Source organism: Castor canadensis, chromosome 8, assembly GCF_047511655.1.
Source record: "Castor canadensis chromosome 8, mCasCan1.hap1v2, whole genome shotgun sequence".
Lineage (NCBI taxonomy): Eukaryota > Metazoa > Chordata > Mammalia > Rodentia > Castoridae > Castor > Castor canadensis.
In genome coordinates, this window is record NC_133393.1 from 110980867 (window position 1) to 110991029 (window position 10163).

General features: G+C 35.6%; 1 pseudogene; it reads right to left on the minus strand.

The window, feature by feature from the left end:
• Positions 1–1516: 1516 nt before the first annotated feature.
• LOC109691349 (transmembrane emp24 domain-containing protein 2 pseudogene) lies at positions 1517–2086 on the minus strand (annotated as a pseudogene).
• Positions 2087–10163: the final 8077 nt, after the last annotated feature.

Here is a 10163-nt window from a genome sequence, read left to right on the forward strand (position 1 = left end):
TTTCTAATCTGATTTCATTTTGTACTTTCTCACTTTATCAATCTGATTAGTATCTACTAATCAGATTGTAGATACTGTGTGAGATAGAGGTCAAGAATTTTTTGCCCATAGATATAGTCAATTGACCAATACTATTTTTTTGTTGTTGTTTTGTTTTTAAAAAGAATTTGTTTATTTACTGAACCTGGGGCATATTAAATACATAACCATTTTGAAATTTATAACTTTTAGTTCAATTTTGAAGTGTTTTCACACACACACACACACACAAATATTGGCATGTAACAGTTGTCCTAAGGTGAAGCACAGTCACCTTATCAATAAACTGTTGCAAAATATTTTTACCCAAGATTGAAAAATTCTCCTGAACATGAAAATCTGTAACAAATTTAAATTAATTATGTAAAACTTGTTGCTTGTAGTGTTCTCTTTGCAAAGATCAAAAAAATGTACAAGTAACTAATATACATCAGTCACAACATAATCTTGGATCACTCCTACACCAAAAGCAGATGCCCTGTTTCATTTTAAACCCATCATCAGAGATCAAGAAAAAGTCTTTCCGGTTTACATAAAACAAAATTCACATTTGCCAAAAAGAAAGACCCAGGAGAAACCAAACAAAACCCCTAGCACTGACACTGCTGTCTGATGCCCTGGTTAAAGTGGTTCAAAAGGCCACTGATCAAAAATAAAATAGTATCTGTGTATTAGTGCATGGAAATCCAAGAGGCTTTAACCCTTTGACATCAGAAATCCAGATTTTTCCAGTTATGTGGATGCATACTTCCTACATGCCCAATGGAGAAAGGGGACAAGCCAGCCCATGAAAGACAGCTGGCATTTTCTGAGACTGCCAGAGAATTGGCTTTCACAGAGACTGGTTACAAGCTTAGGCAGAAACCAAATGACCATTATTGGCTTCTCATGTCATAAATTTCAGTGGAGGCGATTCAGTCCTAAGGTTCAACATAAAAATTTAGGGGGAAATTCTTTTAATTATAGAAAACACAGATAAAGTATAAAAGTACCCAACATGGTAGCATATCCCAAGTCGTGTGGCTCTGCCATGTGGCTGGGCAGAAAATGTCAAGATTCAGATGCTGTTCATGTAATAAGTCATCAAAATGAAACTTTCATGACTGAACCTTAGGTCAGGGAATCCCAAGAACACAGGCTTTGTGCAAACTTCCTGAACAAACTCTTTTATGAAAACCAAAGGAAAAGAAGACAAAACAAAGCTTACACTCCTATATCTCATTTCTAATGCTTGAGTTCTGGAAGGAGCTGTATGAGGGAGATAACATTTAAGTAAGAAATTTTATGCCAATCAAATGCCAAATTTTCACTATACCCTGAAAAGGTCTCCCCCTCCCCCAATACCTATAATCACAAAGAAACATAAGCTGTGAATGTGCAGATCAAAAAATAAAAATATAGAAACTAATGACATTATTATGACCAAGTTGTTTGGTAAACAAGTAAATCATGAGTTGAGAGCATCAGGAAAAGGCCTTTATAAAACCCTCTGGACTTCAAAAAATCTCTTCAGGTGGTAAATCTGTCCCAATGTCATGGCAACTAGAACAAGAGCTTCAAAGTACAACTCTGCTGTTTGCATTGTCGTTGATGGTTCTGTATATCCTCTCACAGACTTCCATGTACTCCTGTTCATGCTTCACAGCTGTCATTGCCACTGCCAGCTCATTCATAATTTCTTCTAGCTTATCCTGGTGAGCTTCTGTTTCCATATCGATGGTGAACATCACCGTCTTTGGAGTCATGGCAGACATCTTGTTACTAAAACAAAATTTATATATTCCATCCATGTGAGCAACAAATGTGTATACTTCCCACTGCACTCTTAGTCTCCTTTATAAATTCCTTTATTATCAGATCCTGTAATCTCCACGTCGACGTCCAGGAAACAGTCCTCCTCTACCTCAAAAATGAGGGCCATCTTGGTGCCCGAAGTGACCTGCTTGAAGAAGCACTCCTTGGCATGCATGTTGATGCTGATGAAGTAGCCTGAGGCCATGGCCAAAAGAGTGGCCAGTAACACCAGCAGCTCAGCAAGCATCTCCATGGTGGGACAGTGGCTGAAACCAGGACCTGATTGTGGCCTCCAGAGCCACCACTGCTGCCTGCTCAGCCACCGCTGCCTTGAGTGACCCAGTACTATTTTTGAAAAGGCCATTGTTTCCCACTTTGCATTGCAATGTCACCTTTGTCACCACTGGACCCTCTATTCATGCCATTTATTCTGTCTATGTAGTAATAGCACACAGCTTTATAGTCAGTTTTGGTATCTGATAGAATAACTCCTCCAGTCTTGGTTTTCTTGTACAAGTTCACACTGGCAATTATTGATGCTTTGCATTTGCATATAAATTTTTGACTCAGTTTGTCCACCTTACCAACTTTGCCCAACAAACACAACCTTTAAGGATTTTCTTGAAGACTGTTGATTCTACAGGTCATTTTGAGAATGATTGGCATTGTGACAGTATTAAATCTTCTAATCAGTGAATGTGTTAAACCAGATGTATTAGCTTTCTCAAGCTATCCTAACAAATTACCATACATTTGGCCACGTAAAACAATGGAAATTTACTCTTCGGAAATGAAGGTTTTTGTGAGGTCACTTCACTTCAATGATTCTGGTCTCTTTTAGTTTTGGTAATATCTGAGGATATTTGGTTTATGCCAGCTGAGTGTCCAAATCTTCTTATAAGGACATAAGTCATTGAATTTAGGACCCAAATAAACCCAGAGTGATTTTATCTTGAGATCCTTGATTAATTAATCGTCAAAGACCTGATTTCCAAACAAGGACACATTCTTGGTTTCTTGGTAGACACAGATTTTAGGACACTATTCATCCCACTACATCATTTACTACTCTGGTCCTTCTTTAGTTTATGTCAGTAATGTTTTGTAATTTTCAGTTTGGAATCTAGATTCCTGAAATCAGATTTATTCTTTGATATTTGTTGTTTTGTCATACTATTATGATTTTAATTTTTTTTTGTTTTCCATTTAAAATGTTGCTGGTATACGGAAATATAATTGATTTTGAATATTAAACTTGGATTCATATTTTAATTCTGAAAGTTTATCTTTAGATAACTTTGAATTTTATATGTATTTCAACATTTCACAGATGAAAAATAACAACTGTACCTCCTTTTCTTTTTTCTTTTTTTTGCAGTCTTCATTGCACTGAGAAGACCATTATTACCATGGGACAGGAACTATCACTGTAGACATTTCTCATTTCAAGAAAAAATTGTTAAATATTTTGCTATTATGATTTTTCTGTTTTCCTTGTTTTATAAATTCTTATTATGAAATTAATGAAGTTCCCTTCTATTTTGTCTAGGCTAAGAGTTTTTCTTCTGAATGACTATTGAACCTCATCAGATTATTTTTCTACATCAAGATTACTGTATTATTTCCTCCTCTCCTCTACTAATGCAGTAAATTTCGTTAATTGATGTTCAAAATGTTAAGTGCACTTGTACCTTGATGAGAAAAATCCTTCACATAGCCTAATAGAAACATGTGTGTGTGAATGTCACACATACTTACAGGTATGCATTCATTTTTGGTTTTTTGCAGTGCTGGAGGTCAAACCCAGAGCCTTGCACATATTAAGTAGGAATGCTATCATGGAACTATCCCTGTAGTTCCCAAATATAATTTCTATATATTTTATGCAAATTTATAATAGGATTTTATTTGCTAAAATTTTTAGATTTTTTGAATCTATTTTTTAAGGAGTTAAATATTTTTAATATATCTTTTTAGTTATTGTTATACTGAGTGTACTTTGACATTTACCAAAGTTATTACAGTGTATTATAGTTGAATTCATCCCCTTTATCATTCTCCTTTATCCCTTCGTCTTCCTCCCATTCCTGGAAGTTTCAGCAGGTCCTGTTTTTCCATTTTCATATGTGAGTCCATAATATTTTCACCATATTCACTCTCCTACACCATTTCTTTATATCACCCCTCTTCCCACTAGTGCCGATCCCCTCCCCCCCAGGACCTATTTTACCTTCCTGTTCTCTACTTTTTGAAAAAAGACATTTTTATTCACTTAACATAACTATACAGGGAGTTTCATTGTGACATTTCTATGTGTACATCTATTATAACCTGAATTGGTTCCTCCCCTCCTCTATTTTTCTTTTCTACCTTAGTCCCCTTCTTATGTGATTTCAACATGTTTAAAAATTCTGTATTTATTCTTGTATAGGAAATACATCAACCATATTCATCTTCTTAACTTCCTTCTTTTACCCTCCCTCTCCCATTAGTGACCCCCTCTTAGAATGACCTGCTTTTCATAATATTGCTTATATTTTTATTAGACCTACAATACACAAATGAGAGAGAACATGTAGACTTTGGCTTTCCAAACCTACCTAATTTCACTTAAGATGATGTTCTCCAGTTCCATCCATTTACCTACAAGCAACAAAATTTCATTATTCTTTATGGCTGAATAAAATTTCATTGTATATAAATACCACATTTTCTTAATCCATTCATCAGTTGTGGGTTATTTTGGCTATTTCCATAGCTTGGCTATTGTGAACAGTGCTGCAATAAACATGGGTGTGCAGGTGTCTTTGTTGTATCCTGACTTACATTCCTTTGGGTATATGCGTAGGCAAGGAATGGTGTTGCTGGATCATATGACAGTTCTATTTTAAGTTTTTTTGAGGAGCTTCCATACTGTTTTCATAGTTATTGTACCAACTTATATTCCTACCAATAGTGTATGAGGATTCCAAAAATATCTTCCTTGCTTCTTTTACAAGATGCTTATAAGGACCCAATGAGAAAAGAGTGAAAATAACACTTCATTAGGAATCTAAACATCCTTAATTGAATGAAAAGAATAAAAAGGTATTTGGTAATGTTCAAAAGCAAAAATGGGGATGCCTACTTTAGAGACTGAATGAACATCCTTTATAAAAGTCTTTTCTAAAACACAAGGATTAAAAAAAAATGCTTCAAAAAACAAAAACAAAACCCCAAACCACCATGCTGCTTAGAGTTTGATTTGCAGTCAGTATTTCCCCTTGAGAATTTTGCTTTCTCCCACAATACAAAATGAGGAGGACTCCCTTTAGGAGATAATAGCAGATCTTCCAGATTCATAGTCAAAAAACAAACTTTGTCCTGGGCAATTCCCAAAGTCTCTCTGAACCTTAGTATTTCATCTGCAAAATAAAAGTAAGAATACAATTTCTCCAAAGTTCTTTCTACCTTAAACTGTCTATGATTTCACTTGAGGAAAAATTTTAATAATTGGAAGATGATTATCATTTGACATCAGCATAATAAAAATCTCTTCATGAACCAAAAGGTAGGATAAAGTGAGTGAGTGAAACAGAACCTGAAATATTAGACTAATTTAAGCCAAATTAACAATTTTAGTGACTTCAAATCCATAAAACATCTGTGCAATGCATCTCTCTAAATGAAACAGTTTATGTGAAAGCATTTTGGAAACCATGCAAAGCAGTACAAATGTGAGGCATTTCTAGCATCATCATCTTTTTTATTTGAGCCCATAGACTTGGCGTAAGTAGCCCACACATTTCAGCTGTGCTCGATCATCTTGGGTGGGAAGAATGGGAAAGGAGAAGAGGATTTATTTCTCTCCTTTTCTAGTTCTTCCTTGTTCCCTCAGCTTGGTTTTTTTTTTCAAGTATTAAGAGCATTACTATCTATTACTCCCTAATAGACAGATAAATAGGTCTTTCTGTGTGTTTAGGTTAAGGAAATAGTCATTTCACAATTCTCATTTCTTGATATAGATATTTTTAGACAAAGCTTGTGGTATGGTATATATTTAACTACCGTGTCCAATGTTTTCCATATGCTAGCTTGCTTCTTTTCTTTTCTAAAATATGCCATAGTTTTTATAAAGTCATTCTAGTTCATAAGTGCTTTAAAATAAGAATTGTGAGTTTTGAGTCACTGCAATGATGTTAGACAGCCTAGCAGTATTATCTGCATTTGACCACGAGAGAAACTGGGGGTTCACACGAAGATAGAACAAGAGGTAGACTCCTCATGCTGCCTATAGAATACCGAATACCTGCAAAAGAGTAACAGTGAATTATACTTTGAAGAATGCCTGAGGACTAACAAACTTCTCTGCATACTCACCTTGCAATTCTTAACAGATGAATTTGTAGTATCTCAATATCACACTGAAGTGGCTTCATGGCTTATTAGAAATGGCTTGCTTGAATTGAATATTAATTTGCAAGAATCTTTTGGGAAATCATTGTGCTCAATTGTGAAATAGATTATTAATAAGGAAAACTGGATCTACACCTTGTTTAAAGTTATATTTTCATCAGCGCTCATCCCCCTCAAGAGGGGATATTTGGGTAAATGTCTTGGCCTGGGGATTGAGGTGGAGGTGGAGATAGGAGAGAATTTGCCTTTGCTTTTCTCCTTCTTTGATTTCTAACCTCAGCTGTCACTAGTCAAAGTCCCTCATGGTAAAGGAAGGGTAATGTCAATGCAAAAATCTACAGAGCAAACAAATAACACAGTGATTTCCCTAAAGGCTTCCTAAAATCAACTTTTCTTCTCAGCTTGGGGTAGAAGACTTGCTGCTTGAAATATAAGTCTTTCCCGAACTTAATTTGAGTGCTTCTCATGTATCCTCTGATAATCATAAAAGGAAGTCAACTGGTGCCACTGGAATGCACATGACGTCAGCCATGAGATGATTAAACAATAATGCTCAGCACTTATGTGGCTTGGAGAATTTTTAATGGTATTACATAGCAAGTGGCCTAGTATTACCCAAATGGGGGAAGGAAGATTAAATTGCTGAGGAAAGGAAAAAGAGTTGTTTTCATTTTGAACTACAAGCCAGAAAAATTTCTTTCTACTACAAGAACTTTAGTCCTTCACAGAGGCACGAGAGAGGAGAAAAGTTAACAACCTGTTACAAACCTATAGCACCAAGCACTTTCCTTAGTAATTTCTTGGGTAAAGGAAAGAAGTCTAGGAAACATCAGTGACCAGGGCTCTGAAGCAACAGGTAGACATTCCAACACAGGCTATGCAGGGACACAAGTGTGAAACAGGTCCTTTGAAGAGGACCCAAACTGAACCATTACAATTAATTTTTAAAATGGTAACAGAATCCACTATATTGCTAAAGTGGTTTATTCTGTATAATCTTACAAATATAACAGGGCAAAAATCTTTTGGTTATCTTAGCAGTAAGAACTTAAGTGACTCTTAAGGAGAAAACTGCTATAATTTATTTCTTTTAAATAACATGGTAACTCTTTTTGGCTATAGAAGGTGAAGTTTTAAGAACAGCTAGAAGAAGGCAGCACATGGTAGAGTCAAACAACACTGTACAGGAAATCATAGGGACTGGTTCTCCAGGCTCTGTTATCCTGAACCTGTCATTCAGTCTAAATATATGTCCTTGTATAGGGATAGGAAGCAGAACCAAGTGGGCTGAAGCAGAGCAGGGCGGTGGAAGCAGGAACTCAGGGCCAGTAGTGACTTGGACCTTCCCACACCCCAGAGAATCCCTAGGGTCATAGTTCAGCTCCCCACCTCCAGCATTCCAGTCTCCCTTCTCTGCAGGGAAGTGTGGAGCAGTTAGTTTCCTGGGGCAGCTCTAAACCATGGTAATGACGGTGATGTGGTGGAAGTGTTGGATAAATGCTCCAAACTCCCTTTCCTTACCTCTGAAAATCTTGGAGTGTGTTTCACATAGTTTCTGAAAGAGTCCCCAGTGGACTGACTGAGCCCTATTTATTCACAGTGGTAATAGAATCATCAGCATACTCTTTGGGTTTTTTTTTCCCTCTCCTAGCTCACTTTCTTCACCCCCAAACTTGTGCTTACTGCCATCACCACTTAGGGATATCTGTACCCTCATTCTTAACTCATTTGTTCTGTCTTGGGGGAAAACCACTGTCCCCAGTCACACTATTTTAATCCCAATCCCAGAGGCAATCACTTCTACCACTTTCTTGTTTTACCAAAAATCCATTGCATATTCTTTTACATATTTACATATATATATTTCTTAATGATCCAAAATAGAGGAGGAAAATCCATATCCTAGACAACAGTCTAGAGTGCTCTGTCTCTTTTACAAAGATATGTCTTTACTTAAAAGAGAATGTATCTTATGCCATTAATCATATTTAAAAGTCATTCATAAATGCATGCCATGTAGTCTTAACTGTGTTTTCAGGGACAACTCAAGGGCTACTGTGCTTATCTTACTTACATGAGCACCACCATAGTTTTGTTGCACATACACGAAATACAAAGCACATAGGGTTTCTGATCATATTAGTTATATCTGATGTTATAATTTCAAATATTAAAATATTTATTGTAAAAAACTGAAAATTTACATAAAATTATCTTAAAGCCAAGAATGTCATAAAAATTGATTTTAGAGGAGCTATGTCTTAAAAGTTATTTTCAATTCAAACATTCCATTTGTTGTGCTGACTACCCATGTGCCAAACCAGCAAAGTTAAGTCAGTTCTTAGAAGCCTTCTGTTGGCCATTTGGTCTTCTCAAACTTGTAAATGTTTCATTTACTATTACGCTTAGTACTTCTTGTTAAATTTTAAGAAATTGGTTTCTTGTGATGCTAATTTGATCTTATTACTTCTGCCTAGAATTGAACATAATCTTTTGAAAGTTTTATAACTATAATAAATATGCTATGATGATTTATAAATATGTACATATACCTAGATATACATACACAAACATACTGTTTTACATATACTGTGAGAATTCAAAATGGAATGGTTACCAGTTGAACCAGCAATCTATGAAAAATAAATAGTATTTTATTTCTTATTAATTGTGGTTGCCACTATTTACATTCAAATAGAATTATCACAGAAACTATCTTTTTAAAAAAAACAGAACAAAACCTTACAATGCATCAGCTTATTTTAGAAAGGAATGTACAGAATCATCTATGTTGTCATGGTTTCTAGGCTTTTTTGAGTTCTTGTGAGATATCTTTGTAAGTTTCATGTGATGTATCTTAACATTATTTAAAAATGTTGAGCACAACATGAGATAATAGCTGCAATGAGGAACGAATATCAGGACCTCATTTTAATGTTCTGTCTGTACCAGGCAAACATTTCAAACTATGTATTATTTTCCATGCAGAAGTACTTTTCAGCTTGTTTCCCTAATTAGTAATTTTGGTGGAATCTCTTCCTCACCATATCACTAGTGTGTGCGTGCACTGACTTCCTTTTCCAGATGTGCTCTTGGGAAATGTATCTGAATCTAATTCATTCTAATATACAACTTAGTGATATCATTTATTTTCTGGAAATTTAAGCCATGGGAAGAAAAAACTCTGACGCATAAAAAATTGCAATCTTGGCGGAATTTTAAATATATGTGTATTTGGTTTATTTTGTAGTTTGAATAGGTTATAATCATGAACTATTTTTATTTTCCTCCAGTCACTGTTTTCAACCATGCTCTGTCAGCCATCACTGCCTTATTTCTTAATGACATCTTGGAAATGTGCCATAGCTTTGACTAAAAGTCCAGGCCCATGTAAGACTCTTACCTCATAGTGCCTTAAGTCTCATATGCTATTAGCAGACTTCCTACTGCACCTCTTCCCTCTCCCCACAAGGTCCAAACTTGTAGCTGGAAAGATTTGGAGCTGTGAGAAGGAATGACTGATTCATTGCTTCCTTCCTGCCACTATTTAAATTCCTACAATATTTGGGAGGTTGAGGGAGATCTAGGAGAGGTCTATATTTTGGGGAGTTATCTCTTGTTCTGAGGAGACAACCTAGTGCCTGCTGCTCAGAGGATCAGGGTGAGTCTGTCTGCTTTTCAAGTGTAAGAGACTTTTATGCTACAAGCACAAGGAAATGTATTTTGCAAATTTCCTGAGGAAGTTTGGACATAAATCTTTCTCTTGTTGAGCTGCCAGATGAGGATGCAATATATATTGCCAGTAATAAAATGACATGTTTACCTCATAAAGTAATGCAGAGCATTATCTTTTTCACTATTATTGCATGTGAAAATAATTATTAAAAAGCTCTGAGATGGAGAATAAGCAAAAGAAACAAGGTCTTCTAATTTCA